The sequence below is a fragment of the Pinus tabuliformis genome, chromosome 2_2 (genome assembly GCF_031772625.1).
Source record: "Pinus tabuliformis cultivar Carrire ecotype Pingquan chromosome 2_2, CPIR1, whole genome shotgun sequence".
NCBI lineage: Eukaryota > Viridiplantae > Streptophyta > Pinopsida > Pinales > Pinaceae > Pinus > Pinus tabuliformis.
Genome location: NC_142300.1, coordinates 835,355,660 through 835,378,720, shown reverse-complemented (window position 1 = coordinate 835,378,720; position 23,061 = coordinate 835,355,660).

The following is a 23,061-nucleotide window of genomic DNA, read 5'->3' as shown; positions in this document are numbered from 1 at the left end:
TGCACTACCGCAATCAAGCCTCATACAAGGCACTACTCACGAACATTCCTTTGTTTCGACGATTAGCTTGCTCAGTTGAGCGAGCCTGAGCTCATCCCATGCAGTTCCACTTCATGATCGGTCATGTTGTTTAAGTGCTTACGTCTTCCTCTAAGATTCTAAGTGTCAAATCCGCTTGCTTTCACATGCCTAGTTGGTTGCATAAAACACTCCTTCCTAGCAAGCCTAACAGTTAATGTCCACCACATATATGAGGTCTTCCACACATTCACATCTTCCATATATGTGCATATATGGAAGTTGTGCATATACGAAAGATATGCACATATACATAAGTTGCGCATATATACAAAGTATGTGCAACTTCTGTATATGCACATATATGGAAGTTGTGCTTATATGATAGATTTGCCTACATAGAAGATGCACATATACGAAAAATATGTGTATATACGGAACCTCTGCTTATACAAAAGTTGCAAATATACAAAATCCACACAACTCCTATAGATGCACATCTTCTATATCACATATATTCTGTATATGCACAACTTTGGTATATGTGCAATTGCACATATACAAAATTTGTGCATATACAGAAGATATGCGCAGATACGGAAGATATGCGCAGATACAGAAGATATGCACACATATGGAAGTTGCACATATATGGAGGTTGAAGTTGTACAAAACTTGTGTATATGCTCATATACGAAATTTTCACATATACACAAGTTGTGCATATAGGGAAGTTGTGCATATACAGAAGATGTGCTTATCTTCGATATATACACAACTTTTTTATATGCACAACTTTTGATATGCACATATCTATTGTATATGTGCAACTTTTGTATGTGCACATATCTTCCGTACACATGCAACTTCTGTATATGCACATATACAAAAGTTGCACACAACTTTCGTAATATCCATATACGACAGTCTCCAGAGATCTACATCTTCCATATATGCGCAACTTCCATATATGCAAAACTTTCGTATATGCCCATATACAAAAGTTGTGCATATACGGAAGTTGCGCACAACTTTTGTATATGCGCAACTTCTGTATATGTGCATATAAGGAGGTTGTGCATATACAAAACATATGTACATATAAGGAAGTTGTGCATATACAGAAGTTGCACAAATTTTGTATATGTACAACTTCCATAAATGCACATATGGAAGTTGTGCATATAGGTAAGTTGGGCATACACAAAAGCTGTGCAACTTCTGGACACTGCCGTATATTCATATTACGGAAGTTGCACATGACTCTAGTTATACACTATAAACTAGGGTTATGTCGCAGATTGTAAGTGGAAAACCAACAACACTGTTGTAAAAGAAGAAAAATAAAGGGAAAAAAAGTATGCATCAAAGTAAACAAGACAAGGGTTTCTACAACTGAATCAATGTAGGTAAAATATGCTATAACAAAGGGAGTGAATTCCATGGCCATGAAAAAATACCAATTTTGGATTGGAGAACCCTAATAAGATAACTTTGGTGGATTCCAAAATATGATTCGTAACTCACCTCTCATCATGCTAGGCCTATAAGTGCTTTGAGCTTGGTGAAGGCATTGGAAATGAAACATGAATAATCATATAAAATATAACCCACCAAACATGGGAAAATTTCTATTTTTAAAGCCAACCCCAAATCACATTGTACAATAAACTCTAGAATCTATAGTTTAAATTGAAAAAAATGAATTTTAAGATGCAAAGCCTCTAGAAACAAGGGTGACCTATAAAATATTTATTTGCATGGTTTGGTCCTATTCTGTGATAATAAATTCATGGTTTTGAAAGTTCAAATAGTTATTACCCATGGTATAGTTGACCTAAAACTAAAACATGTTTTCTAGTTCTATTCCCTTCCCAAGTCTATTTAGGGTTAGTTTGATTCCTTCCATGGTGAACCTTTACCCAATTCTATTTCTTGTAGACTTTTGCACCTACGAGACAACTTACCTTGGGTTTTAGAATGCCAATCCTTATGGAAAATTATTTGTGTTGAAATCTTTTATTTCATGTGGAAAAACATAAATGAAGCACTATTTAATAGAAACAACACACAATAATCTATTAATGGTTTGTCAACTCTTTTACCACCTCCATGAAGAGAATCATTACTCTCCGAGCATTATGGAGCTTAGTAGGGACCACGAGATGAACCCAAGTGAGGCTGGAATGGAAGACCATGAACTGCAGGAGGTTCTAGAGAGGGAGAATTTAGATCTAGAAAAGTTTCAGGAGCAGGGAATCACCAAAGGGGTAGACTCTTTGCAAAAAGAGGAGTTTGACAGGGTTCAACAACTCTTTCTCTGGAGATCATAAACGAAGTGTTCTGGAGTCAAAAGAAACCATGATAGCCAGGAGAATATGGGAGTGAAAACGATGGAGGATACACCGACGCATTCTTCCAAGAACCCGGTAGGAAAAGATGAAGAAAAACATAGAATGAGCTGTTGACCAAATGTTGGAAACTTATGATTAACTCAGGTAAGATGAGGGATCTTACCAATTACTCCTTTACAAACCTTTCTTAATGAAGCTTAAAACTTAGAACATTAGGGGTCTAGGAAGTAAAAGGAAACAAAAAACTCTTAGCAGTAGAATGAAAGAAGAAAAATCAGATATGGTTTTTATTTAGGAAACAAAAAGTTCTATGGAAAAGATCAAAGAGATACACAACAAATGGTTAATCAAGTATGAGTATCTAGAGGTTAAAGCGGATAACTCGGCGGGTGGGATTCTTACTCTATGGGATCCTCAAAAACTTGGAATCCTGGATGTTGAAGCTTCTAGGAACTATCTATCGTTGGTGATTCAACCTTTGGGTGATAAGGAGATCTACATGATCACTAATGTCTACGGTCCTAAAAAACTAGAAGACAAACTTAAGCTTCTCACCTCCCTTGAGAAGCTGAGAGAGAGATATCCTGATATGCCCTGGATTCTGGCTAGGGATTTCAATATGATCAGATCTCTTATAGAGAAAAAAGGTGGTACCAGAAAACTAGGCAGAGATTCCATTGCCTTCCAGAACTTCATGAATAACATGGGGCTAGTGGACACCGAAATAGTAAATGGCACTTTTACTTGGAATAATAAGAGGGGAGGGGCTTCTCAAGTCGCCTCTAAACTAGATAGATTCATAATCTCAGAGGACCTCTTTCTCAAAGGCCTTGATATGTTAGCTTCAATCCTTCCCTTCGGAGGCTCGGACCACTGGCCTGTCTAGCTTGAAGCTACTTTCATGGGTACACTGAGGAACAAACCTTTTAGGTTTGAAAATGTCTGGCTCTCTCACCCTGACTTCACCAGAAATATTGACAAATGGTGGGCAGAATATATGCCTGTTCAAGGCACTAAAATGTTCATGTTGCAACAGAGACTTAAACACATCAAATCTAGGCTTAAAGATTGGAACAAAAAAGAGTTTGGTAATATTTTTAAAGCCAAAAGAGAAGTTGAGTAGAAACTCCAGGAGATTAATCAGATCATCATCTCAGAAGGTTTTACTGAGGAACGGAAAATTCAGGCTGACTCTCTTTAGAACAAATGGGATGATCGGTGCATGCAAGAGGAGATTTTCTAGAGACAAAAATCGAGGGTGCAGTGGATTAGAGAAGGAGAAAGAAACACGAAGTTTTTTCATAGATCAACTTTGGATCACATATCTCATAACAGAATTTCAAAACTTAAATATTCTCAAGGGAAAGAGCTCGTCTCTCACAAAGAAATGGAATATGTCCTAGTTCAACACTTCCTTAGCATAGCAGAGGAGCCTCTTGTTGATAGATCTCGGTTCATTAACAAATTCACCAAGTTCATTCCTAAGCTTGTAACCAGGGAAGACAACCACAATCTTAACAAGCCAGTGTCTGAAGAGGAGGTTAGTGAAGTTATCAATGAGATGCAAAATGGGAAAGCTCCTAGCCCTGATGGCTTCAATGTGGATTTCTTCAAAGCTTGCTGGAAAACAGTCAAACAAGATAACCTTGATGTTGTGGAAGAATCTAGAATATCCAAAACAATTTTGAAATTTCTTAATGCCTCTTTCATAGCTTTGATTCCAAAGCAGGAAAAAGCTATGACACAAGACAGATACAGACCCATAGCCTTATGTAATGTGTTGTACAATATTATTTCCAAAGCGATCGCTAACAGACTCAAGCCTCTTCTTCTTGCTCTCGTCTCAAAGGAGAAAACTGGATTTGTGGAAGGAAGACAGATTCTCAACAACATCAAACAAGCTCACAAGGTGGTACACTCTCTTAAGAGCAATAAGCAAGCTGGTATGATCATGCAGCTTCACCTAGTGAAAGCATATGATAAGCTAATCTGGTCTTACATCAGGGTAGTGCTAAGATCTTATGGCTTCGACCACAACTGGATAAGATGGGTTATGGCCCTTGTGTCCACGGCCAGCTTCTCCATTCTGCGTAACGACTCTCCCTCTAGAACCTTTATGCCTTCTAGGGGTATCAAACAAGGGGATCCGCTCTCCCCCTTCCTATTTGTTCTCATGATGGAAGGACTAGGCAGAGTGATTAAAATGGAAAATTCTGAAGGAAGAATCCAGGGTCTGAAACTTACTCCAGATGGTGCTGCTTCTACTCATCAACAATTTGTTGATGACACAATGCTGCAGGGCATTCCTACGGTAAAGGAACCCAGAGCTTTCAAAGAAATCTTGAACAACTTTGCATTGGCCGCCATAATAGAGGTAAGCCTTGACAAATCAAAGGTGTTCTTTTTTAACACTGACATTGCTATTTAGAGGAACCTCACTAGAATTCTTGGGTTTCAAAGGGATCAGTTACCTTCCAAGTATCTTGGAATGCCTCTCACTGACAAACCTCTGAGCAAGGGAGTGTGGGAGCCAGTAACTAATAAACTTTAGGACAAAGTCAGGAAATGGACCTGCAGGTCTTTGAATTTGGCGGGGCATCTTGTGCTTACTAAGGCTGTCCTGTAGGATATACCCATTTTCATGTTTTCAGCTCTTCCTACTCCTAAAGGAGTTATGCAACAAATCAGGAGTATTCAACGAGATTTTCTTTGGGGCAAAGGGGAAGAGAAAAAGAAGTGGGCTTTGGTAGCTTGGGACAAGCTCTGCAAACCTAAGGCCCATGGTGGTTTGGGGCTTCATGACCCTGAAATCCTCAACAGAGTTTCGGGAGCCAAACTTTGGTGGAGGTGGCTCAAGGAATCAGCCACCCCTTGGGCCAAGCTTTGGAAGTAGAAATATGCAAATAATTGGCAGGAGAGGGATCATATCCAAATGTCAGGGCTCATCAAGGGCTCCCACATTTGGAACCTTGCTTGGGAGAATAGAGCCATTTTCCAGAAGCATAGTTTCTGGGAGATTCGAGCTGGGAACCTTGCACGATTTTGGGAGGATAACTGGCAGCGGGAACCAAATTTATTTAGGGAAGAACTAACCACTCTAAAAAATGACACTGAAAACAAAGGTTTACTTATGGTAATTGATTTCTAGGATCAGGTGAGGAACAATGGTAAATGGAGAATGTGGAAGGATCTTAGTTATAGTGAAGAGAGTCCTTTGAAGGCCCAAGCGGATTCTCTTTCTCTTGACTTGGAGAAGAGGAAGATTTTGGTGTCATCCTTGTCTGACCAACTAATATGGGGTCGAAACACCAAAGGCACCTTCAACCTCAAAGAAACTAAATGCATGGGCCTAGGTTTCGATTATCCAAACCCTGATTAGGTTTGGAATGGCCATTGGCAGAACTCGCAATGGATGAAAATCAAGTTGTTTATGTGGTTGGTTCACCAAAAGAAAATTCTCACATGGGAGAATCTTCTGAAAAGGGGCTTTGACGGCCCCTCAAAATGCCATCTATGTGGCTTACAGGGGGAGAAGATGGAACATTTACTAAACCTCTGCCCCTTCACCTCTACCTTGTGGGATTGGGCGGCCTCAGTCTTCAGGCAAACTGACAGGGACAGACTCAACATCACCAACACTTTAAAGAATTGGAGGAAAGACTTCTCAAGTAATGAAATCATTAATAAAGCTTAGACTCTGGTTCCAGGATTTATTATTTGGGATCTCTGGAAAGAGCGCAATGGCAGGATTTTCAAGAACAAAACAGGATCGACCTAGAACATCATTGTCCAAATTTTACGACAGCTCAAAGATACAGTAGGAGCCCTTATGTGGAAAATTCCTGAGGACCCTCCTTCGCCCCAGGATGCTCGCATACTGTTGCAGTTGGGTCTCCATTCTCTGGTTCCCCAAGGCACTATCAAGGGTGTGAGAAAAACAACTGTTGGTAAAGATATTTGGCAGCTTCTTCCTCATGGTTTTTTGAAAATCAATATAGACGAGGCCTCTAAGGGCAACCAAGGGATGGCTGGATTTGGCGGTGTCATAAGAGATGAGCAGGGGTGCATAAAGGATATCTTTCACAGTCATTTGGGGATTGCCACTAATAACATGGTGGAGCTCATGGCCTTAGAGCAGTGCCTGGAAATCCTGATGGAGTCAAATTTACACAACGCCATCATTGAAGCTGAATCTGAATTGGTCATTAATGCGGCCAAGAAAATGTGTAATGGAACGACACCTGGAAAAGTGTCAAAAAATTGGAGGCTCTTGTAGGTCTTTCAACGTATTCATTCCCACTTGTGAACCCTGAGAACCATCAGCTTCGTTCATGTGCGAAGAAAAGCCAATATGTTAGTTGATCATCTGGCGAATGAAGGAGTGCTATGTAAGGAAAGCTATATTCGGTACGACTGGGATTCTATACCCTCTCGTAAACTACGTGATGATTGTCAACGACAGGCAGCCAAAGACATGGTGTACTTCTAGACCATGAATAATGAGCAGGAGGAAGACTAGCAGAAGTCCTTGAGCCTGGTTGAAGTGCCGCAGTAAATCCTAACCATCGATCCCACAATCAATGCTTATGTCATAGCTAACTACGGGGGTAGAGTATTTGGTAAACAACATGCCGGTTGAATGGAGGTTAAGTCTAAGAGCGGACCCAAAGTCTTATAAACCAAGGTTTTATAATCTATGTCAGCTCCGTGAAGCGGGAAGTGTCGCGCAAGTTTCTGATGCGATATCATTGAGGATCGTCGACTCAAATGGGTTTTGATCTATGGTGCAGGATCACCGTGCAACTCTGTTGATCAGAGATAATATCAACCATCCGATTGAAGGTAAGATCGACGGTGGAGATTAAGCGATAAGAATTGGGGAGAGATCAACAGTCTGAACACTTAGGAATAATGACCAGGGGTTTAATTTTATTTTTGTGTGTAAGGTTTTGGGTTTTGTTGACCCTGTTGTTTGTTTATCATCAACGGGTCTGCCTTTTGTTGGTCTTTACACTTATAAAGACGTGTACCATATGTAATCTTTTTTCGGTTAATTGAAGGCCCCACTCTTACTTGACCAAAAAAAACAAGGATTAAACTTCCTCCAGAAAACATAAGGAAACAACGAAGTGAAAAGCCGGTAGAGAAAAACGGTCTTTATTGTCAAGATTACCATGCTTTGATCTACTGGAAAGTGGAGAAAGCCTTTGATTTCTGTCTTTAAATCTACATTCCTTAATTGCACGGGAGGATTCCATGCGAAGACGACAGATAAGTGGTTGGGCTGAGACCCTCCTTACTTTGATACCCTTCTCCCCTTCCCGCAGCGCCAAGCCAGGTGCAGGAATTGGGTTTTCAAGTGCTAGTGCCAGAGATGCGTTTGGAACAATCACTAAGGACATTCCTAAGTCCCATAATTACAACACAGTTTGAGCAAATGTATGACCAAGGAGAGGAGCAATTGAAGGCTAAAATGTCTGGTCAACAGCTCTTTGATTTTCATCTTTGGACATGCACAGAATTCTGATGGCTAAAATTTCTATCAACACCCCTTTGATTTGCATCTTCCTGCATGTGCAGAAGTCACAAAGCTTGAGACAAAGAGACTCATCAAGAGATCTTAGGAAGAGTATAACTGGATTAATGCGTCCTTTATGTCTGCATAACTTGCAGGAACACAATCCAAGCATTCCCATAATGATCAATAGCTGCTTTCGTTCCTATCAGAAACCCACGAAGGCCATTCCACTATCTCATGTAAATTGAAATCAAACAAAGTTGGAGGGAAAATTCGATATGTAAAATATGAGCGAAAAATTCAAATCCTTGCGCACCTTTGACTTAATTCAAAATATCATGTGGGGTTATTTGGATCTATGGTAATCATGGTAGATCCATGATACTCATACATGTACCATAAGCCTATGTCGTGGATGATGAATTCCTTGATTTCTTACGGAGGCAACAACCCATTGCAGTCACTGAACCGGAAAAAGTTTGCCGGCGAATTATGTCCACGGAATGACAGTCAAAACAGATTTCAAATTTCTTCCCAAGAATGTCCTTACCGTGCATTAATAAACCTATAGGGTTGGAAATATTGGTTGCCTTGTCCGATAACTCTACGATAAACGACACAAAGCCAAGGGATTTCAAGGATTGGAAAATTGCCTCTCTTTTCAGCAGGATTATTGAGAATGTTGTATCCAGGTCTATAGGTTACAGTGTACTGAGTGACTATGGGGTTTATTCTATGGCTGAATGTTGGAGACTACTTAACATGAGCGGGTGTACTCAGTGCATGAACAATATGTACAATTATTTGGGCTACTTTCCAACTGGAACTAGACAAGGGTTTGCCTTCTTCGATAACTGTGTAATTCGTTACGACAGCTACAAGTTTTACGATGATGGTGTGCCTTTTCTCTCAGCCATTGCCTTCGCCTTTGCTCCATTCTTGCGCTTTATTTCTCTCGCAGCTTCGATCTTCAGGTACAAGGAACCTTTGAAACATGTCCCAATATTTCCCAATCCGGCAGGTACCAGGGACTGCCGGATGGCAGGGCGAAGCTTCGATCTTCCGACCAGGTGACCAGCGGAACTGAGCGTGAAGGGAAACTACGGGTGGGTGATTTCCTGGAAGAGCATTTGCAACGTCCTTGGAAGTTCGTCTGTTCATTCTCTCCATATTCGCCAATTCTGGCGGCCTGCACTGGGGGAAATTCGATTTAACGCCCAATAATTCCCACGATGAACCCTTCTAGGAGCCGGACGGCCATCACCATTTCTTGCGAGTCAAGTAAATTGGCGTAGACTGCCATGATTTGGCCCTAGAAGTCAATGAAATAATTCACAATGACTGTGAAGAAGCTGAGATTACCGACAGTGGATTCGTGACCCCTTTGTTGGAAGTGGAAAAATGCATGACTTTTCAGAAGCAGTGACATGGAAACCTGTTGTAGGTATTGAAAATTCTGATGATCAGTCGAATAGATTGTTGGATTATGTTCGTTTTACTCGTCGAAAGGTGAGTATGTACGGAAACGCCAAAAAGACAGAGGAAACATTTGAATCGATGTGGAAAAAAGTCAGTGAGGGATGTGATCCCCCTCTTGACAGGCATCTCTGTTCAACCCCCAACAACGCTGGTGGATCAAGAAATTATCGTTCTTCCCCTTCTGTGAGGCTCCAATGGCGCTGTCGGTATTAGTTCATTCTTGACTTCTTGTGGCGATGAAAATGGGAGATTAGAATTTGGAGAACCATTGATGTTGTCTGCTGTATGTTGAAGCTTTGGAGATGACACCTCCAATAATTCTTTATCTCGTTGTCCGTTCGACTGGGCATTCTTTCTGCTATTAACGATCATCTAAAATAGAATATACACATTTACATTTCCTAGTTAGTCAAAAACCATTAAAGTGCGATTGAATTTCATCTGCCATGATCACCCCATCCAGATCTATCAATAACATAGAAATAGTTACCATACCTTTTACCTCAATGATTATGTAGATCGACTATCACTTGTTCTTCTTCTGGAGTTATATTTCCAAGCATAAGATATGGCCGGATATAGTTTACCCATCTCAGTCTGCAACTTTTACCACATCTTTGGAGCCCTGAATGATCGAATACCAAGGCACCATAATTATTGCAACAGTTTGTCTCAATACAGAAAAGCTTACAATTACAACTAATTAGAAGATTGTCAATATGGTTCTGTATGAAATATCATACTTTGTCTCTACTGATCACACCACAATTAAAGTTTAGAAATCGTGGCAGTCTACCCTTACAACTACTTAGTCATGGCAGTCGACGCTTACAACTACTTTTGGGGCTAAGTCGTGGCAGTCTACAAAATCTTTTTCTATCATTATACTTTTGAGGTCTATAACTCCTTCTTTTCTTTGTAGACTAGGTTTTTTTTTGGGAGATTTGAACCTTCGATCTTTTAGTTTACACAATATTTCATATCAAGAACATTGCCAACTAAACTGAAATAAGGGACAACATATTCATGCTAAAGTAAATCAGATTACATCTCACATATATAATTCTTAGGAGATCCAATAGATTCCAAACTAGGAGATTATTGTTTAGAAAATCTCTGAGCACAACTCCAACAACCAACAAACCTAATCTACCCATACTATTGTAAGTGTTATTTCCAAATCACCCCCTTAACGTTTACATTGCAAATTTATATTACAAAGATTAATACAATTCACATATAAATTATGCATGTTGACGAGTCTTCATCATCATTCACATCCACTCTAGAATTTTGTAGACACCACTTGACCTCCATTTAAATCATAATTGCCTCTGACCATCATTAAAAAACTTTGTAGAATTGATGCTTCTTGACCTACCGAAGGACAATCATGATACTGAACCACTCTGTGGACTAACTCCCATCTATTAAAATGTACCGGACTATAATTTTGATAGTTATATAGGTGAGTTTTCTGGGAATTGCGTGCATCAACAATGAATTATACAACTAACATTTCTAACACACAAGGATCTCATAAAAATACCCTGTAACTGATGCTCTTGAAGCCCAAAGCACAACAAGACCCATCAACATATAACAAAATCACTTAATTAAATTAGCGATATGTTCTTTTGGCATCGAAGAATGTTGAGAACCACTCATTTACATTATGCTAGTTTGTTAATTAATTGGATCTTTTAACATATTTCACAAACCTAAAAAGAAAAAAATAAACCAACAATGAATCCAACGAAGCCCAAAACCAATTGTTGTTGTTTCTATACCATCTTTACACCCACTACCAAAACTAAGACTACAACAATGACATTGACTCTCTTTTTATGTGACAATTCAAATACACAAGGTTGTGAGTTCTTATGAAGGTGTACTGAAAATATTTAGCATCAATCAATTCTCTCTTCTAGGCAGACTCCAACAAATTTTTTTTTACGCATGCTACACGACTGCATTCTTTTCCAACAAATTTGAGTTCACAATCTCATTTCTAACATCAAGCAATAACCATCTTTTCCAAGCAAGTACAGGTGCACACAACACTAATCCTCATGCAACAAACAACAAATTGTAACTTTACACTTTCCACACTGCACACTACAAACTCCCTTCAAACTCACACAATAACCAACTCTCATATCATGACTCCCTCTGGAAATATGCTCCATGTTCTACACAGAGCATTTATTCCTAATAGTACAACTCCAATCCATGCTCTACGCAGTTTCCGTCCAACAACTTGATAGTCCATTTCCAATGGTTAGCAACTACATCTTAGAAGTAGAGAAAACCCTAAGTATGTAATTGACAAAACAACCATTATTTATATCCCTGAACCATTAGCGAAGACCTTTACGAACAACTCCTCAAGATTCGAACTAATCACAAGGAAATTTCAATAACTTAGAAGTAGAGAAAACCCTAAGTATGTAATTGACAAAACAACCATTATTAATATCCCTGAACCATTAGTGAAGACCTTTACGAACAACTCCTCAAGATTCGAACTAATGACAAGTAAATTTCAATAGATTAGAGGTAGAGAAAACCCTAAGTATGTAATTGACAAAACAACCATTATTTATATCCCTGAACCATTAGCGAAGACCTTTACGAACAACCCCTCAAGATTCGAACTAATGACAAGGAAATTTCAAGTTGCAATTCATAGTAATAGGGTGCAATGAGGTGTGATGAAAACCATCACAAAGTCGAGAGTAGAGAAGAGGTTGAGAATCTAAAAACAACTAACAACCCATGGAATAATATCCGAGCATCCAAACCACATGGTCACACAACAACCCTTATGCTCAGATTCACAAGAGTAGTGGATCAAAAATGCTCTCCAACAACTCTTCCAACTCTTGGGACACAATCAAATAGACTGGAGGACCTCTCCCCTTCTCCTCCATGGATGCACATATTTACACTACATATATATGAGGCGAGATTTGACAGAGAGGGCCTTTGCTGAATTTGTGTTGCATTACAGTGATTTGATCTATGCAGGAAAACAAAAAATTCACAGTAGAGATAAACTCATGCACCTATACTAATCTATGTACAGAGAACAAAAGCTCATATCTCTTTCATCTTCGTGGGAACTCCCTTGAGGGAGTCAAGCTGATACAAGCTGATACAAGCTCTGATACCAAATAAGAAATTTGAGAAACTGACATGGTAGAAAATTACACACAAACAATTAGTTTATTGCCCAACAAAATCACATTACATCCCACATATATAATGTTTATGAAATCCAACAAATTTCAAGATAAGAGATTATTGTTAAAAAAATCTGCCATTATACTATTGAAAGTTGTATCTAAGAAAAATAAAATATTTTTTCGACATTATTTGGACATGATAACATATGTGAGAAAACATAATACTAGATTAATTGTTTTTATAAGAAAAAGTCTTTATAATATTAACTTTTGAATCAGTGATCGGAGAATCCACAGTATGAACATTTTTACACCAACGTTTCAAATCCCAAGTGGGATCCATTCCATAATGGATCCCACTTGGGATTTGAAACGTTGGTGTAAAAATGTTCATACTGTGGATTCTCCGATCACTGATTCAAAAGACTCAAACCACAGATCTCTTAAATCCAAAATATTAACTTTAATATAACTATGCTTTTATAGGAAAGAGTCTTTATAATATTAATTTTGATATAATTATATTTTTTTAGTGTATATGAATATATAAAATCTATGATTCACACTTTGTTTTCTTAACTATTTTAAATGATATGTTTTTAAATAATAAATTAAAAATTTATATTTATAAACCATAATTAATTTACAGGAAAAAAATTAATTATTAAATTATGATATTTTTATTATTAAAAAAATATTATAAAATTTTTAATTGTACATATTTTATAATGGAAACCTATTAGATTTCCATATAAGAACAAAGTTAGCACTTGTTATTTATTAGAATTTTTTGCGAAATAAATTTCATATATCACTTAAAAAATGCAATGTAGCATATATTTTTGTCAAATGCAATCTGCTTATCGTATAGTGTTCAACCCGCCGGGCCCGCTTATCGTTTTCTCGATGGTCATTGCAAGTATTAGATTTTTTTGAAAAACAATGGAATTTCTGGTACGAGGGATGTTTAAATAAAATATGTTTATTTATTAGTTATTTTTTAAATAAAGGTTATGTTTTAAATAGAAAAATAAAATGGGTTATAATAAAAGAAAATAAAATTTTTATAAAGTAATTAAAAATTAAAATATGTGTGAATAAGAAGTTTAAATCTTGTATTTTTTAAAAAGATTTAAATAAATGATTTGAAGATCTATATTATTTAATTTATGTTCATATCAACTTCACATCTATTATATAGAAAACAAATTATTAAAATAAAATATTTTAATGGATATATAAAAATATTCAATGTGAATTATCAATAAAATATTTTAATATAAATTAATATTGACATATATTTAAAAATATATTAATCATAAAAAATAATTTTAATTTGCGTGATAAAATGTCCCAATGGACATGTTATGTAAAATATTTTAATGTCAATTACATATATATTATATATCATTAATGTCATAATGTACATGTTATGTAAAATATTTTAATATCAATTACATATATATTATATATCATTAAGTATTGGGGGTTTTCGCAGTGCATTATATTAGATATCATTTTTTGGGATTCAACTGTGTTAAGTAAGTCATTCATCTATGACCATTTCCATGAGAGGTAGTCGTAGGATTTTTTAGTGCTAAGTGGACTATTAAAAAATAATGAGAATTTAGTGCTAAGTGGACTATTAAAAAATAATGAGAAATTACTCAATTACGACTACCTCTCATAGAAATGGTCATAGATGAATGACTTACTTAACACAGTGCTAAGTGGACTATTCAAAAATGATGAGAAATTAGTCAGTTACAACTACCTCTCATGGAAATGGTTATAGATGAATGACTTACTTAACAGTTGAATCCCAAAAATTGATATCTATTATATATCATTTAAATTTTTTTTATGTATATATCATGAAAGAAATAAGTTTTTATAGCTAAAACATTTTTTTTGGTTCTATATATACTTTATTTGGCATTCAAAAATACAATTTAAACCATGAAAATCAACCCACTGTATTTAGCACTCTAAAGAAATTTGCACGTCTCTCCGCTCATACTTACTTAAGATGAATATGAATCTATATTAGTTTTAATAAAATTTAGTAAGTTATAATTGTCAATCTTAAATGGTGTTGAATCTTTTTCCACCATTTAAAAAAAAATCAATCAATAAAATCCGTGTAAAATAATTTAAACAAAATTGTCAAATCCATAATTAAACTGCATTTAAAACATTTTAAGGAGGAATTCTCCATTTTTCCTCCATAAACATCTCATTCAAATAGATTTGAACTTTTGCTGATGGTGATTACCATGAACATTAACGCAAATGTTTCACGTTTAAAAGACAGTCGCCTAAATAGCCTATTTTGTGACCGGTAACATCTTATAGTCGTTTAATATTATTATTATAAGGGAGGAATTGGTAATTGAGTGGAGGTTGATTTTAATATTTATCATTGTAACGTTCAAGTATTTATATATTTCTTTTTCAATGTAGAATTTTTCATACAATGTTTCATTTTCACTCTATGGTTAATTGAGTTGCTCCTTGGGATTAAAATTATTGATTAATTATTCATATTAATGCTTGGTTTATATTTTGTAATTGAAATTTTTAAATAGATTAAAGATAAGTGTGTTTGGAATAAAAAACAAAATTATGATCTTATTTATTCTATAATTTTAAATAGTATATTAATACATGGAGAAAAATTTTATATAGTATTTTCTCACAATTTATTATTAATAAATGATTCTTCATATTATTTAAATAGAGATTATGGATCAATTATATGTTAAGTGATAGATCAATATAGTCATTAATATTAACAAAAATATGAATATTTGAATTACTTTATCTCTAAAGCATATAAATGCATACTCATTCATACATAAAAACATACTTTATCTAAGGTCATGTTAAGATTAAATTAACTCCTAATTGGCGAAATATGCTAATATCTCCCCTTAAGAACGCTTTGAAATATGATTGAAAGATTTACAAAGGTGATACAATAGGACAAATGAGGCATTAGAGCTCGTCCCTCTTTAATAATAACTTTCTAAACTCTTTTCATAGATCAAAAGTTTGAAAAAATTTGTTTAAAATAACATTTCAATAATGCGATCTCATATTATATTTCTAATAAAGTTCATGGTTACCTCAGTGCTTTCACTACCCTCAAGTTAAACTATATATTGACAGACTTTATAGCACTTTAATTATTACACTAGAGAGTGGTTGGATTTATGGAATCTGTATGGTTTCTTTATTTGCAATAACTATTTCTAGATACTTTGATTTTATTGAGAAAGAATAAGACATTTTTCCTTCTCACAAGTTCAAGTGACAAGTCTCAAACCAAAATTTAAAACTAAAAATTATCTTTCTTTCTTCTTTTTAATGGTTCATATAATGTTTTTTCATATATGAGGCAGTAATAAAGATGGGTATGAGTGAAATATAAAAAATTTCAAACTCACATATGGTATAAAGTGGCATTTACTTTAGCTACATACAGATGTTAGAAAGTTTAACTCTCAATTTGAAGGGAGATGGGGTTACTTTACAATTTTCTATGTGAAAGTGATGAACGATATCATGCACATACATATATTGGGAAAGCGAAATTACTTCTTTGGTTTGAAATACTTGGAAAGAAAGAAAATAATGCAAATAAATTAAGTCTATCATTTCAAATTTCTTCTTAGAGGTTGGATTTCACAAGGTTTAAAAGTTTTGGATCATTAATAATGTAAATAAGGTCATTAACCTAAAGAATATGTATTATGTGATAAACAACTACTTTTCTTGGTATGGACATTATATAAAAATGATAATTAGAAAAGTGCATGTCAAGAAGAAAACTATTTATTTTAACATACCAAGATTGAGGAGCTCACTTACGACTATACACATATTTATTTAGGTGTCAAAAAAGGATGGAGTCATTTTGAACATAGTGAGGAGGTTTTTCAATTTAAATTTTAGCGCATAAATCCAAAAACAAGAGGTGGATGTACATCCATCTTATGCATCTCCTATTTATATAGGGTAGCAAGGGCCAGAGAAAGAAAATTTCGATTCATTTTGGCTATGGAGATAAAGGTTTCATTATAGACAATACCTTCAACTTGAAAAACTCTTTTGGGAAGTGATTGGGCCTTATATCTTTCAACATTTTCATCTTATGCATACTTAGTTCTATTCTCCCATTTACATTTGATAAATTTTCTTCCTTTTGAAAGAGGTATAAGATCCCAAGTCGATGTTCACCATTAAAGAACAATATTCTTCATTAATTATTGCACCTCAATTTGGATGAGTAAAGGATTTCGTCAATGTACCTGCATCATGAGCAAGTGAAACTTAAGCCAAAAGAAGGAAGGTTCATTAGAAGTGTGAATATATATGACACTGATCTATAGGATCATTAGGAAGATAACTAGTTTTTTTTCATGTTGTTTGAACCCATATAGGAAGTGGTGGTGTTAGTGTAGGTTGATGTTCAATGAACCTAATTGAAGGAAGGTGAATAGGTAGAGGTTGATTTTCATCATCATTGTTATCATTCAAAAAAGAAACTAGATTAGGATCATAGATGCCAAATATACCACAAACATTGAATTAAGCTCAAAGGTTAGTATACCCTCATCAAAATTAAGATATCTCCTAATAATAATCTCATCTTAATGAGTTTGAAGAAGTCTATATGGTTCTACATCTTTAGAATACCCCACAAAAATGCACTTTTCATTTTTTGTTGTTGTAATTGTAGGAATATACAGGGTAAGTTCCTCAGAAAGAACACCAAAAGGACACCGCTCACAACCAGATCATAGATCAATACACCAGTATTTTTGACGTGGTTAAAACCCTCAAAGAGGGAAACAGTCCACGGCCTGAGCCAACGCGGCCACTTCAGGCAATTTATTAATCAAAGAATGAAAATTTACATAAGCTTCTCTCATGCACGGATTACCCTACAAATGACCCTCCATGCGCTTTAAATAGAATTCATGGACCAATCAGGTGTCAAGCCACGGATCAAGTGTCGGTAATACCGAGGAGAGAATGAACCGTCGGATCACTACATATCGTGACCGTCGGATTGTAAGTTACAAAATGTACAACGGTAAAGAAACACACTTTACCTAACTCTATACCTAACTCTATACTAGACCAAGTTGTACTTAACTATTTCCTATGTGTCAGAATATCCTAACATCCCCCCTTAAGAACAACTTGGGATAGGATTGAAGGATTTACAAATATGACACAATAGGAGAAGGAAGGAGGCACTAGAGCCTATCCCCCCTTAGTGACAACTTCCTGAACTCCAACCATAAATCGAAGTTTAGTGAACTTCTCCTCTGTGAGAGCCTTTGTGAAGATGTCTGCAACTTGATCATCTGTCGAACAATATTGCACTTCAAGAACATGGTCGTGAATGAGCTTTCTGATGAAGTGCATGTGCAGTTCAATGTGTTTTCTGCGCTGATGTTGAACTGGATCTTTGCATAGCTGAATGGCACTTTGATTATCACACCAAAGTGTAGTCGGATGCTGCTGCTGAAAGCCAAATTCTGACAGGATCTGACGAAGCCACAAGGCTTCCTTACTAGCTTCTACGGCACCACGATACTCTGCTTCTACTGATGAAAGAGAAATGGCACCCTGTTTCTAGCAAGCCCATGTAATACGTCCTGAACCAAGAGTGAACACATAACTGGCAGTAGACTTCCGATCATCAGGGTCACCAGCCCAATCGGAATCAGTGAAACCAACCAATAGAGGAGATGCTTTGGCACTGTAATGAATCCCAAACTGAACTGTACCTCGAACATAACGAAGTATTCTTTTAGCTGCTTTCCAATGACTTTCACGGGGGTTTTGCATGAACCGAGCAACAAGGCCAACAGCAAAGGAAAGGTCAGGACGAGTATGGGTTAGATACAAAAGTTTTCCTACAAGTTGACGGTATAAGGTAGCATCAACTTCAGGAGAAGTACAAGTGACTGAGAGTTTGACTCCAGACTGAAAGGGAGAAGGGGCTGGCTTACAGTCTTCCATGTGAAAATGACGTAGAATATCACAAGCATACTTGGACTGTGAAAGGGAAATACCCTCCTTGGATTGCAAGACTTGAAGACCGAGAAAATAGTGTAAGTGTCCTAAGTCTGTCATTTCAAATTTCCTTTTGAGGCTAGACTTCACATGGTTTATAAGGTTGGGATCACTACCAGTAAGGATAAGATCATCAACATAAAGAAAAAGGATGATAAGAGAGTTGCCCACTTTCTTGGTGTAGACAGTATTGTCAGAATGACACCTAGAAAAGCCAGACTCTAAAAGAAAGCTATCCATTTTGGCATACCAAGCCCGAGGAGCTTGCTTGAGACCATAAAGGGATTTCTTAAGTCGACAAACAAGGCTGGAGTCTGTTTGTATGAAGCCAATGGGTTGTTCCATATAGATTTCTTCATGCAAGTCCCCATGCAAGAAGGCAGATTTAACATCCATCTGATGGACTTCCCATTTGAAAGAGGCAGCAAGGGAAAGAACAAGGCGGATAGAGTTCATTTTGGCAACAGGGGAGAAGGTTTCAGTGTAGTCAATGCCTTCAACCTGTGAAAAGCCCTTAGCAACAAGACGAGCTTTATGTTTATCAACTTTCCCATCTGGTCCATACTTGGTTCTGTAAACCCATTTTCATCTAACAAGTTTTCGTCCCTTTGGTAAAGGAACAAGATCCCATGTATCATTTGCCAATAATGAATGATATTCTTCATTCATAGCTGCTTCCCAATCTGGATGGCCTGAAGCTTCTGCAAAGGTGTCAGGATCATAATTTACTGGAGCTTGAGCCAGTAAAGAAGAGGCTCTCTCGAACTGAGAACGTGTGCGTCGCTGATCTGTAGGATCACTGGCAAGATCACATGCTGCATCTCGAGTAGCACGAACCCATTTTGGAAGCTCAGGAGCTGAAGGAGGATCCTGAGATGGTGGGGGAGGATTGTCATCCTCACTTTCATCATCTGAAGAAGAAATGTTTTCAAAGGTAGAAGAGATAGGGAGAGGTGGCACATCCGCCGGACTAGGCTCGCAGGCCGATATATTTTCATCAAATTTTACATCTCTTCTAATGATAACATTTTTGGACTTAAATGGAATAAGTCTATAGCCTTTGACATCTTCAGAATATCCAACAAAAGTACATTTTTCACTCTTAGGTTCTAAAGCTTTATGCTTTTCATCTGGAATATGGGCCCACGCTTCACTTCCAAAAACACGAAAGTGACTTACATCTGGTTTGATTGAGCTCCATGCTTCTTCTGGAGTGATATTCTTTAAAGCCTTAGTAGGAGTGCGATTTATTATGTAATTTGCACAGTTAATTGCTTCTGCCCAAAAACTAAGATCAAGTCCTTTAGATTGTAGCATACAATTAGCCATTTCCTTTAAGGTGCGATTCTTCCTTTCAGCTACACCATTTTGTTGTGGAGTATATGGAATAGTATGTTGCATTTGAATTCCATTCTCAGTGCAATAGTTGATGAATGTGTTTTTAACATATTCTTCGCCATTATTAGATCTTAACTTAAGAATTTGATGTCCAGATTGTTTTTCAACAAAGGCCTTGAAGGCCAAAAAAGTGTTAAATACTTCACTCTTGAGTTTTAAGAAGTATACCCAAGTGCGTCTGGAGAAATCATCAATGAAAGTTAAGAAATACTTGCAACCAGAGAATGACACAACTGGAAGTGGACCACATAAATCACTATGCACAAGCTGTAAAGGGGCTGAGGCGTGCCAAGAGGCACGTTTTTCAAAACTATCCCGATGATGTTTTCCGAGTACACATCCGGAACAAACACCATCTCTACAAGATACCATAGGAAGACCTGTCACCATATTTTCTTTACATAGATGTTGAAGGGAGCGATAGTTTAAGTGACCAAATCGCTCATGCCAAAGTTTGCTCACTTCATCGTTATGAGCAACAAATACTGAGGGAAGATTTGATGACCCAAAGTTGTAAAACTTATACAACCTTGTAGAATCATCAACAATGCCAGTAGCCAAAATCTGTTTAGGATCTTTTAAGTCCTTGATTACAACATCATGAGGTGAAAATTCAATGATTTTACCTTCACCTGAATGAGTTATCTGATATACAGATAGAAGGTTGCAGGATAAGGTTGGAACACATAATACATCATTAAACTGACCATTGTCTAGATGAACAGTTCCAGTCCCTACAACATTAAGAGATCTATCATCACCAACATAGATATTTTTGGTGTTACAATCATTTAAAGAAGAAAACATGGCTTTGTTTTTGGCCATGTGATAAGAAGCTCCAGAATCAATGAGCCACTCATGAGATGAGAAGAAGAAGATACATTTAATGCATAGCCAGACCGAGATGCTTGACAACCACATGCAGAAAGTGCCATTCCTGTTGTGGGGAAAAATGCCTATGCAGGACGATCCTATCCACCTAAGGTGTGACAGTGCCTTAGCAACAAATAGATACAGCTATTATGGTCTTTTCCTTTATGAAATGTGAAAGAGGGGAGATCGATAGACTTACCGTTGTCTTCCGTTTGTCCCTCGATCTAGATCCTCTTCTCTTTGGGTGTTCACAGCTACTTGCCTCCTCGCTTGCTCAAGAGAACAGCTACTTGATTCCCACGAGATCACAAGAGAACAGCTACCTGTGACAAGAGAACAACGACTTGCGACAAGAGAAGAACACAACACAAAGGCATATATTCATATTCATAAATGATTCAGGATTAGAAGTAAATCAAATACACTAATGCAATCATACAAAATACACCAGCATATAGGAAAGAGCCAAGATAGCTTTATTGATTGATAACAAGGTTCAGGAAGAGATACAACCCAGAGGGCTCCAATCCAGCATCTCCTTCCCAGCAGAATGGAATTCCTTCTTCAGCTCCGTTCAAAGCATTAAGCACCCAATGATTCCAGTCTCAAACCAACAGCAATTCTTTGCAATAACAAAATTCCAGCCTCAAGATCCCATGGAGGAGAGATCTATATATAGTTATTTTGGAGAGAGGATGAGTCAGCTTGAGATCTGACTAGTGTCCTCTCCCTCTCTCAGTTCTTGAGTCCACTTGGAGATTTGGAACCTCTTACTCATCACCAGTCGAATTCCCTGATACAAGTGTCATTTTGGAAGCTTCCTGGGCATTGACACATTGAGGAATGAGCCTGCCACTTGTCCAGACTCGCTCAGCGCAGGTAGCCTTTGTTGCAGTTGACATTCAACGCAGGTAGACAGTGGAGCAGTTGACATTCAGCGCAGATGCTCAGTGGAGCAGTTGACATGATCCAGAATTGGCTTGTTTTTGAGTGGTTTCAGGTGGAGAACTTCTGTGAATTGTTGTGGTTTGCTGGCCTTGTTCCTCTAGGGGTAGGAACAACATGTTTAGGGACTTTGGATCCCTTGATTATGGACATTTCATGCTCAATGCTTGTAAGGCACAAAAATGTCTATAACAGTTGCCCCCTAAAGTATGAGGCCGTTTATCGGGTGAAATGCTTTATCCAGGAGGGTCCGAAGTTCATCCATTTGCTGAGAGGAGACCTGTAATAAGATACAATACAATAAATTATGATTCATACTGCTTTCATGATCTAGCTGAGGCGGGCATTCCCATGCTCAACTTTATAAATTCATTTTTGTACATAGAACAGACGATCGTCTGATGGTAGACTGATAATTTTGGTGAAATTATCATCCTTTGAGTAGGATGATCATCTGCTGCAATGATGTACATGTCAAATGTCTTTATTTTTCCTGAATATATATCGCAGCCCGGATGGATGAAACTAGATCCGGGGTCTTCAAACTCGTTCGATCTTCACTCTAAGTACAAGTCGATCCATGTGAGAATTGCGCTGAAGTCGAACATGGAAAGACATCGCTTGATTACCGGTCAATGATGTAAACCGTTAACAAGCGCGAGAGGAATCACCGATAATGATAATGACCCTCAAGGTACTGCAGTACAATTCACGTGGTGTGAATAAAGGACTTGGCGTCGAACACCACGCAAAATCTTCTGGTCGAAGGTCATTGATGTATACCTGTCGCCGGAAGTGAGAAACTTGCCATTGAGGCATGCAAGCTTCAAAGTACTAAAGGGGTTGTTCCTAGATCAACTTCTTGGATAATGAGCTGATGTCGACAAGAAGCGATCCGTCAAAGGAGGGCCTTAATGAATCCCACATCAGTGACACGGAACGGAGCTAATGATTTTAATGGAGGTGAAAACGATCTGTAACATAAGATTCAGGGTGGCGGTCATGAATGGATGAAGGATAATGTATGGCAGTGGATGGGACCCGGTTGACTCTTTCTAAACGACTTCTCTTGAACATATGGCGACACTGATGCGATGGATCGGTAGCATTACCCCAAATATGGATGGTATGGCGAGACCATGGTGATGTGACCGGTGAATGAAACAACCCAACCCGATTGTGTTACGGAGGAAAA